This window comes from Giraffa tippelskirchi, chromosome 9 (genome assembly GCF_054371585.1).
Source record: "Giraffa tippelskirchi isolate mGirTip1 chromosome 9, T2T-mGirTip1v1.2.pri, whole genome shotgun sequence".
Classification (NCBI taxonomy): domain Eukaryota; kingdom Metazoa; phylum Chordata; class Mammalia; order Artiodactyla; family Giraffidae; genus Giraffa; species Giraffa tippelskirchi.
In genome coordinates, this window is record NC_137283.1 from 128,340,935 (window position 1) to 128,361,082 (window position 20,148).

The following is a 20,148-nucleotide window of genomic DNA, read 5'->3' on the forward strand; positions in this document are numbered from 1 at the left end:
CTCTACTCCCTCTAGGCAGATGCCTTCATCCACTAGTTTATTTCCTGAGACCCAGGCTCTTTGGTGAGCCATCTCCTCCCTGCCTCTCCTTCCTGCCCCAGAGAAGCCATGAGCCCTCCTCCAGGGTGGGATTTCCTCCTTTTCCCTCTAGGACCTCATTTCATCAGTCATTAATCTCTTTTCTGACTTATAACTTTACATTTGCAGTCTGTTTTTCATACATGGATTAAACAATCAAGTCCTTTGTACTTTCTAATGTTTTCTTGGCACCCATGGTTTAGCTATTCTTGAGTCTTTCCTGTCTTCTTCCCTTCTTTTTCCTCCCTTTCTGTACAGACTTGTTTTATACTTGTTTTCCTCGCTTCTCTTCCTTGACCTCCCCCACCATGGAAGCTGGATGACTTCCAACCCTCACATTGTCACTGGTTCTCTTACTCAGCTCTAAAGACCCTGGCTTTTTTCTCTTCTTTCCTTGAACATAGTACCTCCTGGGATCTATCCAGGGCTTTCCCTTCTAGAGCTTCTTTGTATCTTTTAATAATCGCTTTTGTTTTTTCAGCTTCAATCAGCACTTTTACATAAGTGAATCTAGTAGGAAGGAACTCATTTCATGATCCACTTAGCCATCCTGTCACAAAAGTGCCCCAACTCAAAAAGCAATAATTCAGGCTACAATTGATGAATAATTTTATGGGAAGAATTGTACAATGCATAGTATAATGCAAGAACCACTTGCTTAGAAGCCCAGGGAAGGGGCTAGTGTTCTAGATTTCTGAACTTTTGTTACATGAAAATCAAAAGTTTGGACTAGAAAATATCTAAGTTTCTTTTACCTCGCAAACTTGATGATTTGTGTAGAGTATTTTTAGAGAAATATTTTATTGCCCTAGTGTTTTTACTTCTACCTCAGGGGAAGAAAGCTAGTCACCTAGAAAAAGAGATTATTTTACTTTAAGTTTCTTTTATCATAATATTCCTTCATAACAATATCCAAGGAAATTAACACCTTGGCAATGTTTTTTACTAAGTTAAGGGGGAGCTGAGAGGAAAAGTTTCAATTTATAGTTTGAAAAGAGTTGACTTGCCATTACCTAGGATTCAGACTTAAGAGTTGGGGCTACCATAATAAGAGCTAGAGTTAATTATTTTTAAAAATCAATTCCAGCATCCCAGATACCTAGATGTAGAAAATGCTCAAAGTGAAGTTTAAATTCACTTCTTTAGGGGGAAATTGTTACATTTTGGGTGTCACAAGTCACTGAAAAATATTACGAAATGCTAAAGCCTTCAATCAAAGAACTACACAATCAGACAAGTTAAATGTTAAAAACAAACTTCTTTCCCTTTTAAATAGTGTCTTAATGGAACTTTTAAATGTAGGGCTGACCTGAGACCATTTCCCCTGTCACCTTAATTCTCACCCACAAGCACAGTGACAAGCAGGCATTCACAGAAGTAACACCATCTTTGCTCAGACTTTTTGCCTTGACCCACACCAGCCTCTTATGTTTCCTCCTCTGTCAAGACAGAGTGAGGGCTGTAGTCTGAGGCTTTGTGAGATGAACTAGAGGCCAAAGATATATTGTAGGGTGAGTTTTAAAAGAGGTAATTCAATTTAAAAAAGAAAACTTCTCATGTAGTTAAGTATACCATTCAGTTCAGTTCAGTTCAGTTGCTCAGTCATGTCCGACTCTTTGCAACCCCATGAACTGCAGCACACCAGGCCTCTCTGTTCATCACCAACTCCCAGAGTCTACCCAAACCCATGTCCATCGAGTCAGTGATGCCATCCAACCATCTCATCCTCTGTCGTCCCCTTCTCCTCCTTCCCCCAATCCTACCCAGCATTAGGGTCTTTTCCAATGAGTCAACTCTTCACATGAGGTGGCCAAAGTATTGGAGTTTCAGCTTCAACATCAGTCCTTCCAGTGGTAAGTATACCATTACATATTTTTAAATAACAACCAAATTGTCTGTTACATTATGTTCTACAACATAAGAGGCAGATCCATACAAATACTGCTATTCAGTAAATATTAAAAAAAATTTAATTCCCTTTCATGAAATTTGCAATCAGATTTTTATTATTTAAAAGACACTAATGGGTAATTCAAAATGCATGCATGCATGCTCAGTTGTGTCCAACTTTTTGCGACCCCATGGACTATAGCCCTCTAAGCTCCTCTGTCCATGGGATTTTCCAGGCAAGAATACTAGAATGGGTTGCCATTTCCTTCTCCAGGAGATCTTCCTGACCCAGGGATCAAACCCGGGTCTCCTACTTTCAGGCAGATTCTTTACCAACTGAGTTCATCATAAAAAGTTTTTTAATTGTGATCTCTCCATTAGCATGCATTTCTTTTGAAGGAAACTGTAAAAATCCCAGAAGAAAACATAGAATATAACCTCCTTGACATTGGTCTTGGCAATTTTTTGGATTTGTCACCAAAACAAAGGCAATAAATGAAAAAAATAAACATGTTCAACAACATCAAACTAAAAAGCTTCTGTACAGCAAAGGAGAAGTCTTTCCTGACAAACTGATGTGTTGGCTGAGATATGAAGCATGAGTGAGAGCTGATAGGTGAGGGTGAGAGTTCAGGTGGAGGGAGGAGTATTAAGGGAGAGGAAAGAGCATATACAAAGGCCCTTGGGTGAGAAGGGATGTGGTTATTGATGCATTGAGGAAGGGCCAAACTAATCAGCATGGCTTGGAGGCAAATACTGATAAAGGAAGGAAATTGATGGATATGAATAGGAGCCTAGAGAGGTACATAGGGACCATGTGAGGCAAAGCCTTGTACTTGTATATATATGATTTTGGTCTTTAACAACAGTAGGGGACAATAGAGACATTATCAGATTTGCATTTTGAAAAGATTACATTGGGTATCTATGTGAAATCTGAATTTTTCCTTTCTTATGCAAGGAAGCTTCCTGTTCATCTTCCCAAGCTGCCCTAATTTCTGTTTTTCAAAATAAGATAAAAAGTTTTTTTAAAGCATTAAGAAAAAACCCTCCTCCTTCCAGTGATTATAAACTATTTTCCTTCATTCCTTTTTTGATCTTCTATATTAAGAATGTTTTCTCATTTCCCTGTATATCTCCTGAAACACAAAACTTGGATTTTATTTTGGTTTTCCTAATTTCATCATCCATTTCTTAAGAAATCATGTGCCCCTATAATTACATCATCTATTTTTTTTCTATCAGCATATAGTGAAAATTAGACTGACTTGAGTTTAGGCAACAGAAGGCCTAAGAAAAATTAGTAAGTAGGCCAAATTGTGTATGTACCACTCTTCCTCTTCCCTGGTGGCATTTTTTGTCCCATTCATGCCTCTCTGCCTCATCTGAATGCCTCCCTACATCTGTGTTTGCCCTGTTTTTACATCAGCTCCTTGCCTTCCATACCATGCAGAGTCATAGCTATTGTCAATGACTAGAGGACCGTGATGTTGACATAATACTTTCATAATGACTCTCTACCCTGCCATTCAAACTGACAGGACAGGTAAAGATTTGGCAGAAGCTTATTAATTCGTTTTGGGGAAAATTTATAAATAAATGGCCCAAGTCCTGGAGAAAAGGGAAACAATGTATATGTTTTGGTCCTGACTCCTTTAGAGCTATGTGATCCCAGGTTACTTTAACTCAATGACCCTGTTTCCTCATTTGCTGAACTCTAAAGAGTTGTTGGTTTTTTTTTTTTTGGTGGAGGGATAGGGGTGTCCTTGGATGGAATGACCCCTGTAGTGGAAGCTCAGAGTCTTAACCACTGGACTGCCAGGGAAGTCTTGCTCACTTGCTGAACTCCTGATCCCTTCTCAAGTATGGAACAACTTCTGTGCTTGTATAATTCTGTCTTGTTGGCTGATCAAATCTCTTCCTAAAGATCTCTTCCCATAGAATTATTAAAGTTCAGTGACTAATTCATCTGTAACAACAGAGTTACAAGTGAGAAGGCATAGCTATAGAATGGAGACATTTGGAAAAGGTCCTAGTAAAGTAACCTAGAGAATGCTTATTTTGGATTAAAACCAAGGAGAGGCTGGATTTTTACATCTAAAACCATTATTCCAAGTCTGTTAATTTAAAAGCAGCCATCCTTGTTATCCTCTCAGGATCACATGTTTTACGTGTTTATTTTTACCATGTCTGATCTTCGCTGTTGTATTTTTATCCTTTGGCTTCAAGGATGCCCTTCTTTGAGAGGTGTGAAGACACAAATGCTCCTATTTGGGAACATGCAGTGCTACATCCTTCCCGGTAGTGTTTCCGGTAAAACTAGTTTCTCGATAAAAATTATGTATAAAAATGTAAAAGCCTAACAGCCAGTGGCCCCCTTAACAAGCTGTGCATGACAGCCTTTTGTGCTGGGAGACGAACGTGAGAGGGGTCATTGTAAGAGTAGAGGGGTCATGTGCAGGGGCATTGGAAGGTCAGCCCCCATTGAAGGTCAAGGGCCTACTGAGGGGAAACATCAGTGAAGAGTCCCACACAAGAATACAACTAGAGTTTTTCTAAATCAGCTCTTTGCTTGTAGCACACAGAGGGAATTTTCTCAACTTACCTTAAGTAATGAAAGGGTTTAACAGAGGGCTGTAGATGGGGCCAAAGTCAAGAGAGATTCTTCATAGTCATCCAGACATATAATCACACCCCGACCTCATAGAACAGGAACCAGGTCCAAGGGGTCCTGGGAACACAGGCCTAGGTCATGTGTTCCTATAGTTGGGCTCTATAGTTCGTGTCTACTTCTTAATTCCCTGCTACCAATCACTTTTACCCTCTTCTTTCTTTTGTATAATATCTGCTTATTTATTATTTCTGCTTCCCCATCTCTCTGCTTTGCACATGAACCACCGTAGCTTTTATAAACTCTATACCTTTCATATCCTGTTTCTGCTGATAAAATCCCCATTTTCAACTCATTTTTCCTACTGAAATTCCAGAGAAAGAATCAAATTGGCCTGGTTCATCTTTCCTTACAGAGCCAGGTCATGAACCGCTATTCACGGACTGACTGACCTTGGGTCAACTACCACACTTGGTTAAATGGGCTGTGACCAGAGAAGGAATCATATGAGTCACATAATTCAAATCCCACAATAGTCTCAGGAGTTGTGGGTAGAGGCTATTCCCTTAGAAGGGTAGTGAACATGAGCGATACCATCATAATTGGTGTCTCTAATCCAGAGACACGCTGGGGGACATTAAAGGGCTCTACTTACCTGCCTCTTAAAATTAAGAAAAGCCTATAATTAGTACAATAAATAGCAGCTGCTGAAATGAGATGAAGTCAGGCAAAGGAGCTAATTGAAAAAGATGGTTTAATGGAAGAGAAGCTTCTAGGAACAATAGTTGGGGCAGGGAGAAGAGAGAAAAGGGGGAAGAGAAAGAGTGAGGGTCAGAACAGAGGGTGGCCCAGGGTGGTGGGAGATAGGGATCAAGCTTGCTGAGGAGACAGGGATGAGACAAGGGAGACTGAGTTTTCTAGTGAGGGCAAGGGGTGATCTTAGAGGTAAGCCTCAGAGAGCCTTGCTGCTCCAGGGCTGAGGTTATCATAGTGGTTATAACAATGCTACTGCATTTTAAAATTCAATTTAAAGTCTGAGTGTTGAGAGTGTGGAGCAATGGGAACTGTAATACACTACTGGCAAGAGTTAACATGGTATAAACACTTGGCAAAACAATTTAGCCTAACCTAGTAAAGTTGAAGATGCACATACTCATGGCCCAGCAATTCTATTTCTATGTGTATAACCTGGAGAAACTCAGCTGTATATGAACTAGGATATGTTTTTCAAGAATATGTATAGCAGCATTGATCCTAAATGCCAAAAACTAAAAACAGCCTAAATGTCATCAACAGCAGAATAGATAAAATTTTGGTATAGTCACACAATGAATAAAATGGAAATGAATCAATTTCAGTGATGTACAACATACATGAACTGTACAGAAACAAATGTTCATGAAAGGAACCAGAGGGACTGCTCTGGCATTCCAGAGGTTAAGACTCCGAATTTCCAGAGCAGGGGGCACAGGTTCATTCTTGGTCAGGGAACAAAGGTCTTACATGCCACAGAGTATGGCCAAAGAAAAGAAGGAGCCAGAAATAAGAGAATATGTAGCTTCATTTATGGAATTCCAAAATCGATAAAAACCAAGTTACCTTGTTTACAGACCTACACTTATCTGGTACCAAGAAAAAAATATATAATTTTATCTTAAAGGAGAATTGTCCAGTTATGCCAGAATATAACATAGGATGATAAAAGAGAGTGCACAGTAAATTGGAAAAGATGGAGGAAGAAAATTTTATTTTTCCTTATTTATGATTCTTCCAAGTGATAAATTTGACAGAAGCAATGAAGTATTTTAAAATGTTGATGAATTTGATTCAGTGTTGATAGCTTTACTTCTAAGGTGAAGAAAAGATGCGTGAATTTTTTTATCAGAAAATAATATGTAGGGGAATTTTAAAAAGAGTAAAACTGGAATTTAGTTTTCATTTTGTTAAAATAAGAAATTGATTTATGAGTGGGCGGAATGTTCTTATTAAGAAATGGTAGAAATCATTCCAGTCACCTATGCATTTGGCCAGCCAAACATTCCTTATATTACCAAAATCATTTTCAGGATGAATAAAACACAATTGTGGATATTTACAAAGGCTGGCACAATAACAACCAACAAATTTATTATTAAAAAATTAATTTCTCTAGGCTTAAAATACTCTTGTCAATTGATGACAATAATACCCTGAACTTTGAGCACATCCTTTAAGACCTCAAAAGTAATAGTAAATTTGCATGACTGTCTAATGTTTTCTTGACTAGTTCCCTACTGGAACACAAAGGAAATTTGAGTGTCAAAAGAAATGATCTTAATAGACAGGGAAGGTTTATGAATCATAATTAATGGAGCAAGAAATCTAATCACTGGGGATGCAACCTACTGAACAAAAAGGATAATTCGTATGAAAAAAAGAGAGATGAAAAATGAAATAGACATGAACAACAACAACAAAGAAAACAACTTGTATGGAGCCTCTGTGGACTTTGAGGGCTCCTGTCCTGTTACGAAGGGTTTGAACTCTGGGATCTTCGCCTGATAAGGAGAATGTCAGGACTGTGATGATTAAAGAAGCAAGCTGATGTGGAAAAAGGTTGCTTCCTAAATGCTGTGACCATCTGCTGGCCAAATGGCAAGATTGTACTTTGTTCCATGGATGAGAACAGTTTGGAATAAAGGTTACACTGTGAACAGATGCTAGAAGTCTCTTCTCAAGGAACAAAAATTCAGGGGCAAAATGAGCCAGAATCAAACTTTAAAAATGAGGCTTCAGAAAGGAAACATACAATTCTGTGACCAGTAGCTAGCAACAGGATTAGAACAGCACTTTGGAGAGGTTTCCACTGGAATAATCCTCATCACTGAGTCCCGACACAGTCATGACAATGACTAAGGTGAGTGAAACAGATGTTAAGAGCAAATAGAAAATGTGTGTTATATATTGTGTTATTTTAAAAATAGATGTCATTTTTGTGCTGTGGCCATAATACATTTTTTACTATAAATAATGTTTTAAGTCATTTACCATCAAGTAGAATTTCTGCTCTTAAAAAGATCATCCAGAAAGCATTCCATGGTGAAGCAGTGATGTGCCGTGATTCTGACAAGTCTAGGATTGCAGAAAGACCAGGACACCCACTCTCTTATCTGCTAAAGATGGGTTCTCCTTTAAACCTCAGAGGGGCCTTTTAAATCATAAACATTCAAGAGGTAAGTAAATAGGACCCAAGTTATAATCTACTCAAATCCTTTTGTTTTGACTGAAAGAAAAACCAAGGTACAATGTGATAAAATAACTTTAGCCACAAAACCAGAACTAAAGTTAGGTTTCCTAATTCCTATTACATTAGTGTGATGGTTTAGTCACTAAGTTGTGTCTGACTCTTCACAACCCCATGGACCGTAGCCTGCCAGGCTCCTCTGTTTATGGAATTTCCCAGGCAAGAATACTGGAATAGGTTGCCATTTCCGTCTCCAGGGGATCTTTCCAACTCCGGGATCCAACCCGGTCTCCTGCATTGCAGGTGGATTTTTTACTGCCAAGCCACCAGGAAAGCCCTATTATATTAGTACAAAGTCCCGACAGATCTCATTACACTTCCTTGTTATCAATGGTCCTAAGCTCCCAGTCATTTCCCAGGTGGCCTTAGAGGTAAAGAACGAGCCTGCCAATGCAGGAGACTTAAGAGACATGGGTTCGATCCCTGGGTTAGGAAGATCCCCTGGAGAAGGAAAAGGTAACCCACTCCAGTGTTCTTGCCTGGAGAATCACATGGCAGAAGAGCCTGGCAGGCTACAGTCCACAGGGCCACACAGGTCGGACAGTACTGCAGTGATTTAGCATGCAAGCTCCTAGTATAGAACCTTGTACATAGAAAATGCTCACTAAATATTTACTCGAATGAATATTCAAGTCCATATTCTTATGTATAACATCGCTGGGCCACAAGAATATGTCTTTCACATTTTTATGGGTCTTGCCAAGGATTTCTACAAAATGATTTTGTTACTTGCTTCTCTCACCAACTTTGTATGAAGGTGTCTGTCTGCCTGATTGTTCCCAACAATGACTCTCTTAAGGCTTTTAAGTTTCACCATTGAGATATTAAAAAACATTTGTATGTTCTAATATTCTTTTTGTTTGATTATGAGAGAATGAGCATTTTTTCATCTGCTCTTGAGTACTTTCTTTGTTTTTTAAATGAATTTTCTATTCATGTCCCTTGCTCCTATTATTACTGAGCTGTTTCTTAACTGTAATTTAAAAGTTTCTTTTATGCTAAACAAAATAGCTCTTTTTTCTGTCAGCTGAGTTACAAATGTTTTGCCCTATATTTTATTTTAACTGCCTTTACTATAATTTCTTTTGATATGTATGTATAAAATTTGTATACATTGACTCTGTCAATGCTTCTTTTATGATTCAGGGTTTTATATCATATTTTTAAAGACTTTCCCATGGCAAAATTATTTTTAGACTCAACAATGTTTTTTTCTAGTTTTGTTTATGATTTAAATTTATATGTTGAGTCTTCAGAAATATATTTTGATGGCAGAGGTAAGGATCTAGCTAACCAAATATTTGGGGATTGTTCAATAATATAACATGAAGGAAATCTAAAAAAGAGGGGGTGTATGTATATGTGTTGCTGATTCACTTTGCTGTACAGCAGAAATTAACACATTGAAAAGCAAATATACTCCAAGAAAAATTTTTAGAAATTAAAAAAGCACAGTTACCTTAAAAAATAACCATGATTGGGTCAGTGGTGACAAGTGGGTGGTATCCAACATAGCTTTGCCTTGGGGAAGTCAAGTTTTGTCTTAGTTAATTCAGATAATTCAGCCAATTCAGCATCACTTGCCTCCTCCCAGCCTCTCACTGTTCTATCTCTTCACAGATCAATTGCCAGGCTGCATACACACATGCTCTTGAACTTAAAGTCGGGAAACATGGGTTCTAATCCAAAATCTCCCTGCTTGTGTGACTTGAAGCAAGTATCTTTACTTCCCAGAGTTGCAATTTCTTTGTTTACAAAATGAGGCTATGGATGAGGACCTCCAAGATTTTTCCAGACATAAAATCCTACCATCCTATAGTGTCTTCCAGCTTCCACTTCACATCTACAGACATTATAAATAATCCACAGTTGGAAAGCCTATTGGAATCTGAAAATTATTTCAGGTATGCTCATCCTCTATCTTCCTCATCCACAAAAGAGCTTTTACTTTTGATGTTCCCTCTGCCCAGAGTGTTTTTCTTATAATCACCTACATGTTTCTTGGCTCCCCTTCCTTCCAGATTCTGATCAAATGCAACTCTGGTAGAGCCTTCACTTACTACCTTAATAACATAACAAGCTCCACTTCCAAATCTATCCTTTTAACTTTACTCTGCTAAAGCTTTTTGTATAGAACTTTTGCCACCTGACATATTACATATGTACATATTGTTGTATCCCCAAAATAGTATGTGTATCAGTCAGCTTTTGCTGCAGCAACAAATGGCCTCAGCACTCCAGTGCCTACAACAGCAAATATGCATCTCTTGCTTATGTCACATGATGGCTGTGGGTAGGCTGCAGCATTTCTTCATTCTCCTGAGCACATCCAGGCTTGGCTAGGCTGGCTTCCACTTCAGGACTTGAGTTGAAAAAACATTTTCTCTAGGATAAAATGTCCTTATGGTGAAGGGCAGGAATATGAAAGGAAGCAGAGCCAAAGCAGGAAATCTCATTTTAAAATTCTGCTCAGATGTGACAGTCACATCTGCTCAAATTCCATTAGCTGAAGCATGTCATGTAATCAAGCACAAAGTCAAAAAGTCAAGTAGAGTATATGTCAAGTCACATGACAATCAATTGGAATCTAATTAGATGCAATAATCCTATTGTTAAAAACAATAATTTAATAAACCAAAAAATATAAACTCTAGCACTTAATTATTTTCCTGAAGTATCTGTAAGGCCTAGAAGAGCAGACATTCAATAAATTTTATTTGATAGATTAAAAAACAAACAAACCACCACCCTTTCATCCTTCCTAGTTCCACTTTTACTGCTAGAAAATACCCCAACTTGGCCCACCCTTACCACCATAGATTTGATCTGGCAAGGAGAGGTGAGAGGGACTGAATCATCTTTTTTATGGTCCTTGTAAGTCAGTAATTATAGGATAATAAAAGATACTTTGAGCTTTGAAATGAAAGTGTTTTATTGGGCCTCCTTGAACAGGGTGCTTTTCTCACAAATTTCAGCATCAGTATTGACAAACTGTTTATTTCATGTTGGGAATATGGTGGCACTTGGGGCCTATAGCATTATTGCCATGGCAAATTCCGCCACCCCAACTCTGCTTTTCTGTCCCTTGGCATTGGTCTCTCCTGAGACAGGGTGGAAAGCAGACACTGTCAAGATGGGCAGATAAAACCTCACTCTTCTCTCCCTTAGTGACTCAGAACAGCTTTTTGGAGTAAGTTATTTCATGGAAGGATTTCAGATGGAAATATTGGGTTAGCCAGAAAGTTTGTTCAAGATTTTCATAACATCTTCTTGAAAAACCTGAATGAAATTTTTACCAATCCAATATATAGAATACCTAAATAATTATGTATCCTCTTTCCTAAGCCACTAAGCATGGGTATCAGTGGCTAAGAGCTTGTGTTCTACAAGCGAAGAGATTGGTTTTATATTCCTGGTGTATTTTTTAGCTGGTTGATTTTAGATTTGTTTCTTTTTTCTCTAAGCCTCAGTCCTCAAATTCATAAACCTGTATCATTCTGAGAACTTAAAAAGCAATGTGTTAAAGGTTTAGCATCATACTGGCACACAGCAACCACTTAATAAATGCCATCTGTTATTTCCCAGAGTACTTGACTGTGGAGTGACTCATTGTAGTCTCAACATTACCCTGTCTTACCCATGAAGGGGAAAAGAGAAGTGGAATATGAAATATACTTGATGCTACACATTCAGGGTTGCTACTCAGGTTTCATATCATTCTTCTGTTCTTTGGATACAAACGGTAGAGCAGATAGAACTGTATTAAAACATTTATCCAGTTCCTATTTATAAATGTGTGATGGGAGGCCCTCCTCCACCCACCCTCTGGAGCTGTTTCCCATAGTAGATTCTCTGGAACACTGGTTTCTGAGGCTGTTAATAGCCATTCCAGGAGAAAGGGTCTGTGATCAAACAAGTTTAATGTTCGATTTAAAACGCTGAGCAGTTTTTCTTTTTTTGCAGAGCCTTTAGTATGCTAATGTTCATTTTGAATCTCCAAGAGGAAAATGCAGAATCGAGTATTTCCCATTTTTATTTAGCCATTAAATCCTGTCTCTCCCATCCTTGCTCCACAAAGAGAGAGCCTTCTGTAGGACACTGTGAAATACTCCAAGGGCAGCTTAAAAGGAATGCTAACGAGACACAGATGCAGAAAAACGTAGAAGGCGCACTGGGGACTGGGTATATAAAACAAGTGCAAAAATGAAATGAGTAAATAAAAACTCTACAGACTCTGAGGAAAACTGGAATGGTGAGGTCATTTTATAGAGTGGCAAGTTGGGTGATGATGTGCATGATGAGACTGAGAATAACCAAGGGATTTGACTTTATTCCATGAGGTTTTAACATGGAACAACAATGCCATCCCATTCCCAGTGACAAAGGGTGTTTTCTCTAGGTTTGCATCCCTCATATTCTCGGCTAATGACTGTTCATATTTAAGTCCGGCAGCTTATCTAATTATGCTTTTTCCTATCCTTCAAATCCTCTTAGCTCCTAGCATTTCGCCCTTAAAATTGAATTGGTTCAGTGCTCCGATGTTATAGAAACCAAACTCTATTACAATTTGCAGAGCCAGTGTCACCAGTGACTTAATGGAGATTCCCCGAGGACACGTTCACTGCCTAATGAAGCACAGGCCTCTGTATATATGAAAATAAATCTGTTGCAGATTTCTTTCTTTTTCTAGTTTCATTTTCTTTCATATCATATTCTCATGTTGTCTCTGAAAAAAATTAAGGAGTTAATAAGTAGCTAGATGCCTAAGTAAAATTATGAAACTTCTTGGTATTTTTTTAAGTGTATCAACAGCAAATGTATTTTTTACTGTTTGAGATCATTTGAAACATATTATTCAACTTGATTCTGTCAGTATCCAGCTAAGGAGTCAGTCAAGGAATCATTAGCCACACTTGACGTTGAGTTTCAGAGAAACAGAGGTAGTTCCGTGGTAATTACATATTTAGGCTCTCTTCTTCTCAAGAGTACTTGAGAAAGTTATTATTATTTTTAAAATGAATAGGTATTTCTTTTAGAATTTATGTTCTGGGACTTCTCTGGTGGTCCAGCGGTTAAGACTCTGTGCTTCCAATGCAGGGGGTGTGGGTTTGATCCCTGGTTGTGAAACTAAGATCCCACAAAGCACAGGGTATGGTCAAAAATTAAAAAGAAAAGAATTTATGTTCTTTGAAAGTATCACAGTCTCACAAACCCTGAAAGAGCTAAGTATCCGTGTCAATGTGAACCAATGATATATCATTTTTCAACAAAGGAGAGTGAGTTTGGACAGCACTTGCAAGCAGGATATTTTCAGTGGGTCACAAGCACAAGTGGCTAACTGCCTCCCAATTACAGCCCTTTAGTCTAGAATTTATCTCAAACTTCATATCCATTTACCAACTGTCTGCTGTATACTTCCACTGAGATGTTCCAGGGGTACCACATACACATGTCAAGCATTCAACTCAACAGCTCAATCCCATTCCCATCCTCTACTGGGATAATCTTGATTTTAGCATCCACCTTGAAGTCTTGACTTTTCCCTCCTCCTACTTTAGTTGCAAATTAACATCTAGTTTCCATCACTTTCTCTTAAACTTTCCTGCAGTCTCTCTTCTGTCCCTTTGCTCATCACCCACACCGTGTATAACCTCAACCACTACTTAGAGGCCAATCTCACTGCCTCCATTCTTGTCCCCTTCAAACTTTCCACACACTGATAATCTCTAGAGGGGCTTATTTAAAAACAAATTGGTTTGTAGGGCATAAATTAACCTTAAAAGTGCATTCCAGTATACATTAGGTGCAGGCAAATACTGTTTGATTTCATTTATATGAGGTGTGTAGAGTAGTCAAATTCATAGAGTCAGAAAGTACAATTGGTAAGTGCCAGGGGCTGGGATGAGGAAGGGGAATGGGAGGCTGGTATTTAATGGGGACAGTGTCTCAGTTTAGGAAGGTGAAAAATTTGGGAGATAGATGATGGTGAGAGTTGTACAGCAATATGAATGTACTTAGTGCCACTGAAATGTACAGTTAAATATGGTTAAGATGGTATGTTTTATGTTTATGTTATGTTATGTGACTTTTACCACAATAAAAAAGCATTAAAACCCCCAACAAATTGGATCATATTATTAACCTGTTTGAAAGTCTTCATTAACTACTACTATTTCATTGACTACTTTATTGTCTACTCTTAATGGGAAAAAGTCCTACTCCTTAACATGGTTCATGGAATTTTCTGTGTGTGACTTGACTTGACTCTCTGCCCTCCTCCTCCTGTTCCCTGCCCAATAATTATTGTCCCAGGAGCCCTGAAATATTTGTACTTTGGTACACAAGTCATGCTGTGCTTTTTACTCCTATCCTATTCTTTGTTTATGATGGTTTCCTTCGTGTAATACAATACCACTCTCATCCTTTCCTTCCATTTTCTCTTTTAATTAAAAAAAAATGCCTTAAAAATCTATTTCAAAGAGCTGTTCAGGGATCAAGAGCTTTAGCAATCTTGCCTGGACTCCTCTCTTCCCTGCTCCACCCAGATCACATTAGGCTTTGCTCCTGATTATGCTTATGATTATCACAAATGCTTGCTACATTATGGAATAGTTACTCTGATGTGGCTCTGTCTCCCCTACTCAACTGGGAATTACTTGTAGGTAAGGACTCAGTCTTAAAAAATTTTTTATTTCTTAACAACTGGCACAGTACTAGGCAGAACGTAGGCACTCCATGAATATTTCTGAAATGAATAATAATTCAAAGACATTAGTCACTTTTAGAAATGCTTCTGTAAATCTATCTGAGGAATCACTTATTGACAACAACATGACTTGGAAAACATAGAAAGACAGTTGCTATGTGGGCATATCTGGGAAGGAGTTTAACAAGTTACATGATGTTGGAAAAGCTCCAGATCTGTGTGATGATTCTGTCTATAAGCATCTGGATCATAGTGTTTCTGTACTGGCAGAAGATGTTTCTGAGCACTGGGGGAACCAACTGTGCGTCTTCAATGAGCTGGCACTGTCTGCTTCTCTCTGCCTCCATCAACTTGGGTACCACGAAAAGAAGAAAAAGAAGTCTACTCTTTTATACTCTTTTTTGGATTCTCTCCCCTCCCCTTTCTAACTCCTCTATTGGAAAGGGGAGCAGGTAATTTACAGTTTTCTCATGGGTCCAATCCATTAAATGGTCTTACCTCTGAAAAATTATTGTAAGTGAGAGTTTGGGAACATTTTTCTGGCAAGGAGAGAGTAAGAAAGACTCTTTTTTTTCTTTCTCAAATGCTGTTTTTGTTCAGTCACTAAGCTGTGTCTGACTGTTTGCAACCCCATGGACTGCAGCACACCAGGCTCCTCTATCCTCCACTATCTCCCAGAGTTTGCTCAAACTTGTGTCCATAGAGTCAGTGATGCCATCCAACTATCTCATTCTCTGCCACTTCCTTCTCCTCTTGCCTTCAATCTTTCCCAGCAGCAGACTCTTGGCATCAGGTGGCCAAAGTATTGGAGCTTCAGCATCAGTCCTTCCAATGAATACTTATGCTCTAGATGTCATATTGTCTTTTTAGCTGTTGCCTTCTTTTTTGTCTGTGTGGTTTATTTTCCCCTTTAAAGAAGCATTTATTAAGCCTGTGTTGTGTCTCCAGCCCTGTTGAGGATACAAAGCAAATGCAGGTCTCCAGCTCTGTCTTCAAAGATCCCAGACACTCTGGGTGGGGAGAAAACAGAAGCATGTGCATCAAATATACTACATATAATCAAGATTGTGGACCCCTCCTGTGGTCCCTGTCAGCCAGATTCAATCTTTTCCTTCTCTCTATTAAACTGATGAACTTCAAATGCTACTGCTGCTGCTAAGTTGCTTCAATCTTGTCCGACTCTGTGCGACCCCATAGACGGCAGCTCACCAGGCTCCCCTGTCCCTGGGATTCTCCAGGCAAGAATACTGGAGTGGGTTGCCATTTCCTTCTCCAGTGCATGAAAGGGAAAAGTGGAAATGAAGTCGCTCAGTCTTGTCCGACTCTTAGCGACCCCATGGACTGTAGCCTACCAGGCTCCTCTGGCCATGGGATTTTCCAGGCAAGAGTACTGGAGTGGGGTGCCATTGCCTTCTCCATCAAATGCTGATCCATGTACAAAAATAGAATAAGGGGCCAACTGTTAACTGCTGTTTCTGTTTCTAAATAATAATTGTAGAACATTCTAGTTATGTGCTTCCCCCACCTCCATTTGTCTATATAAAGATAGGGCTGCAATTCTCAAAGACACATATGTATGAATCACAGTCCCACCTTAGACACACAGCACATATTTATTATTCTGCAGCTTCTGATTTAGTGCTAGAGATGCATATTGCCTCTGTTAAATGCTGCATCTTAGGACTTACCTGGTGGTCCAGTCACTAAGATTTCACACTCCCTATGCAGGGGGCCTGGGTTTGATCTCTGATTAGGGAACTAGACCCCAGTTACCCCAACTGGAAGATCACAAATGCCACAACTAAGACCTGGCACAGCCAAATAAGTAAATATGTTTTTTTAAAAATGTTAAAAAAAAATGCATTTATTCTTTGCCTTATAGTCTTTGCACACTTAACTGTTACTGAGATGCTGCTGCTTTTTTTTTTTTAAACCAGTGTTCACCATAAGAATTGGGCTGTCAAGAGTAGCCACCTCTGTGCCTCTTGTCTTCTCTCCAGTCAAGTCTCCACCTTATCCCATTTACTTCTGGGTGCACACTGCCTCCCTGCCCATACAGCTTCAGTGATTCCCCATAGTTCACCACGTCAAGGTCTCAGTCTGGTGGCCACTGAGTGCCTCTGTCCAGATCCACCTACCTGTTTGACTTCATCTCCCTCTTCCTGTTCCTTCATATAATACAACTTCACCCTTCCTTTCGTTTTCTTGTTTTTTGAAAAAGCCATAGAACACAAAGTTACTTTAGAGAAAACATAAGTCAAGAGGAGAGGTTTGTTTTTTCTAACACTTTTGTCCCCAAGATAGATGACAGTATAATAATGCATATAATAATCAAACCAGAGGATGAGATCTGAGTGAACACATCCTCTTTATGGACCCCTTGAAATGTAGATCTTCAAGAGTGTGGCCATGAGCAGCCTTTCTAAGAAGCTGCTGATTGCCACATCAGAACCCATGAGCACTTTGGGAAAGAGAGACACTGAATAAATTTTACATGTGTTGAAATAAAAATAAGAGGCAAAAACACCTGAAGGAAATCGTGGTGAAAATGTTGATTGATCTGGGTTTCCAGGATTGTTTTTGAATTCATATTCCTGAGAAGATGAAGACTCTCAAGGGAGCCACTTCAGTTACCACTTTCAGGGAGATGAAGTAAGGTGATTATTGAAGCAAGCAACAAATAGAAACACCGGAACAATCTGGGTAGAAACTGTTCATTGGACTGAATCATGGAATTTTAAATTGAACTATATTTAGTACATGAAAATAATTGAATTTGGAACCTTGCCAGGCATTGATTAATTCTAGTCAAAGTATTCAAAATTTTCTGTTCTGAGTGAAAGGAAAAACACTCACTTTTCCATATTGAGGACTGAGCATATCCAAACATAAAAGTTTTTTTTTCCTAAATCTTAAAAGCTCCTAATAGACTTATATAGGGTCATCTCATGTAACTAAGTGTGTTCCCATTAGCAAGATGGTATTTTGGAAAAGATGCTATCCCAGGAGTCAGGAGCCCTGAGCTGTGCGTGGCTATTGCTGCCATCTTGATCAATCATTCATCTTGCTGGGCTCCCATTTCCTTGTCTATAAAATGAAGACCTTAATGCTATCTCTAAGCTCTTCTCAAGCTCTAAAATTCTGAAGCTAGAGCATATTTGAATAAATGACCTTTCTTAGTGGGGCTCAATTATGAAAGGAAGAGAGGTATGCATGCACATAGAATCAGAAGACCCAAATCCCGGCTGTGCCATGTAATAGCCGGTAAGCTTGGACAAGTTGTTTAATCTCCCCTACCCTCAGTGACTTCGTTTCAAAAGTAGACACAATGGGACTTCCTTCGTGGTCCAGTGGTTAAGGATCCACTTGCCAACGCAGGGGACACGGGTTCAACCTCTGATCCAGGAAGATTCCACCTGTGGCAGGGCTACTAAGCCCCTGAGCCAAACTATTGAGCCCACGTGCCCTAGAGCTTGTGCTCCACAACAACAGAAGCCGTTGTGATGAGAAGCCTGTGCACCACATCTAGAGAGTAGCCACTGCTTGCCACAATTAGAGAAAGCTTGCCCATAGCAATGAAGATGCAGCACAGCCAAAAAAAAAAAAAGCTGCTGAAAAAGTAGACATGATGCTTTTCATGGGATTGTTAATAAAGATTAAATGAGGTAAAGTTTGCAAACCTAGCACAGTTCTTAACAAGTATTTGACCTTTATAAATGAAAGTTGTTTTATTGTTATTATTTTTATATGATGATCATGAAAATGGTGGCACAGTCAAAAAAGACAGAATGAAGAAGAAGATTTACCAGGTTAAGTTTACAAAGTTGAAAGCCATCAACAAATGATTCCTTAGTAATCTGAAGGTGTTAAAGCACCCCAAACAGTGGGACTCTCTGAGTTGGGCTTTGTATTAATGCTCTTTTCTTCTCTTTGGATTTGAAGGCCTAACTCTGAAACTCCAGTATGCAGGGCCTAGACATTGAGGAAAAGGAGAGAGGTTTTGTTAGCTCATGTGAATTCATCCCTTCCACTGTAACAACTCTTCATATAAGACTTTCTACATTTCTTTCATTGGTAATTTGGGGAAAAGTTTAAAGAGTCATTGCTAACTGTAGATTTCTCTCATCTGCAAGTATGTTCCTTGGATAAGTGTGATTCCTAAGTCAGTAGGACTTGGGGTCCATTCTGACTTACAGTCTGGTTCATTGGAAGCCTGGCTTACTTGACCCTTCCTGGTCTTTGGCTGAGACCCCACTAATGGGCTTTTCTCTGCCAATTTCCTTGGGGATTCTTAGAGGAAGGGGAGACCTCTGAACTGTTGGGATGGAACTTCAATAAAACTGTGTTAGCATCTCTAGCTAGAGAGCATCCTTTCTACATGCATTCTGCATGTGCACACATGTGTGTGAATGTGCACATGCTCACACACTGCTGAGCTTATGGTGCTCTGTATGGACAGGGCATGAGCCGTTCCTTTCTCCTTTACTGGCTGTTATTGTTTTGTGCAAAGATCTTTCATCAGTGCTGGGAAGTAACTGGTGCCTTACTGAATGTGATCAACTGTAGAAGCTTCCCTTGGTCGGTGCCTTCTTCCGTGCAATTCTCACTTCCGTTCCTTCCAAACCTCTCCTTTCTTTCCAAGCCTAGCTTTCGCGTTTATGTTGTTTTCATGGTTTCACAGTTTTCCTGAAGCTGTGCCTTTTGGGGTATTCTGTGTTTAATATTTTTGTAAGAAAATAAAGTGTCACACACACACACATGCAAATCTGTAAGGGAGACTGGGTCCCTCAACACAAGACTGAAGTTAGTTCATTTTCTCAATGTAGAAATAATACATAAAGCTAATTATTGGACTTGCTGCAGGAGCAGAAGCTTTACAAGAGGGAATATTCCCTCCTGTAGAGGGAGATAAGATACAGGAAATTTCGAGTGTAATGACTTAATTAAGGAAGTTATTAAGACCCTAATAAACAGCACTGATCACATTGTCACTTAGGGAGTTATTTTTTGTTTGTATTTTGGTTTGTATAGAAAATAGGTCTTCGCTTTGAAAGGTATCACTGAAATCTAAAGCTAGAGAAGTCAAATATAGCTTATTAGAGGACGAATAGTGTGAATTCTCATGAAAAATTTAAATTGTATTTGTTAGTTGTATTTTTAATTTTTTTTTCAACCAGTGATTTATTTCCTCCTCTCCCATGTTTAGAAATTCTTATGATCCCTCAGACAGTTCCTTCTGGAACAAGATTTCCTCTTCTCCCCAAGCCAGCCCCAGTAAGTTCACCTTTACAGTCTCTGGAACTAGAACAAGAGGTAAGACATATGAATGTTTCTTCACTGGGAAAATATTTATTGTTTTTAATTTTCCTTCCAATATTCAAATATTAGTTCATAAAATAGTTGTTGGAAGTATTTCCAACAAAACTTGTTTATTAGATTTATTAAAACTATTTTTATCAGGCAGTTTGGAGGGAAAGTGGAACTTTGGAAAAATCCACAACTGAGTGAGGATAAAACATACCTAATCATAGGAAGGATCCATTAAGAAAATGGATTTACGGATCTCTGATAGAACACTTT

General features: G+C 38.9%; 1 non-coding gene across 1 annotated transcript; it reads right to left on the bottom strand.

Annotated features, from left to right (window-relative positions):
* Nucleotides 1-19,785: 19,785 nt before the first annotated feature.
* On the bottom strand, nucleotides 19,786-19,911 carry LOC145522111 (small nucleolar RNA SNORD22). Its single transcript, XR_014065924.1, has one exon. It is a non-coding gene; the product is annotated as a small nucleolar RNA SNORD22 (small nucleolar RNA).
* Between the last annotated feature and the right edge of the window lie 237 nt (nucleotides 19,912-20,148).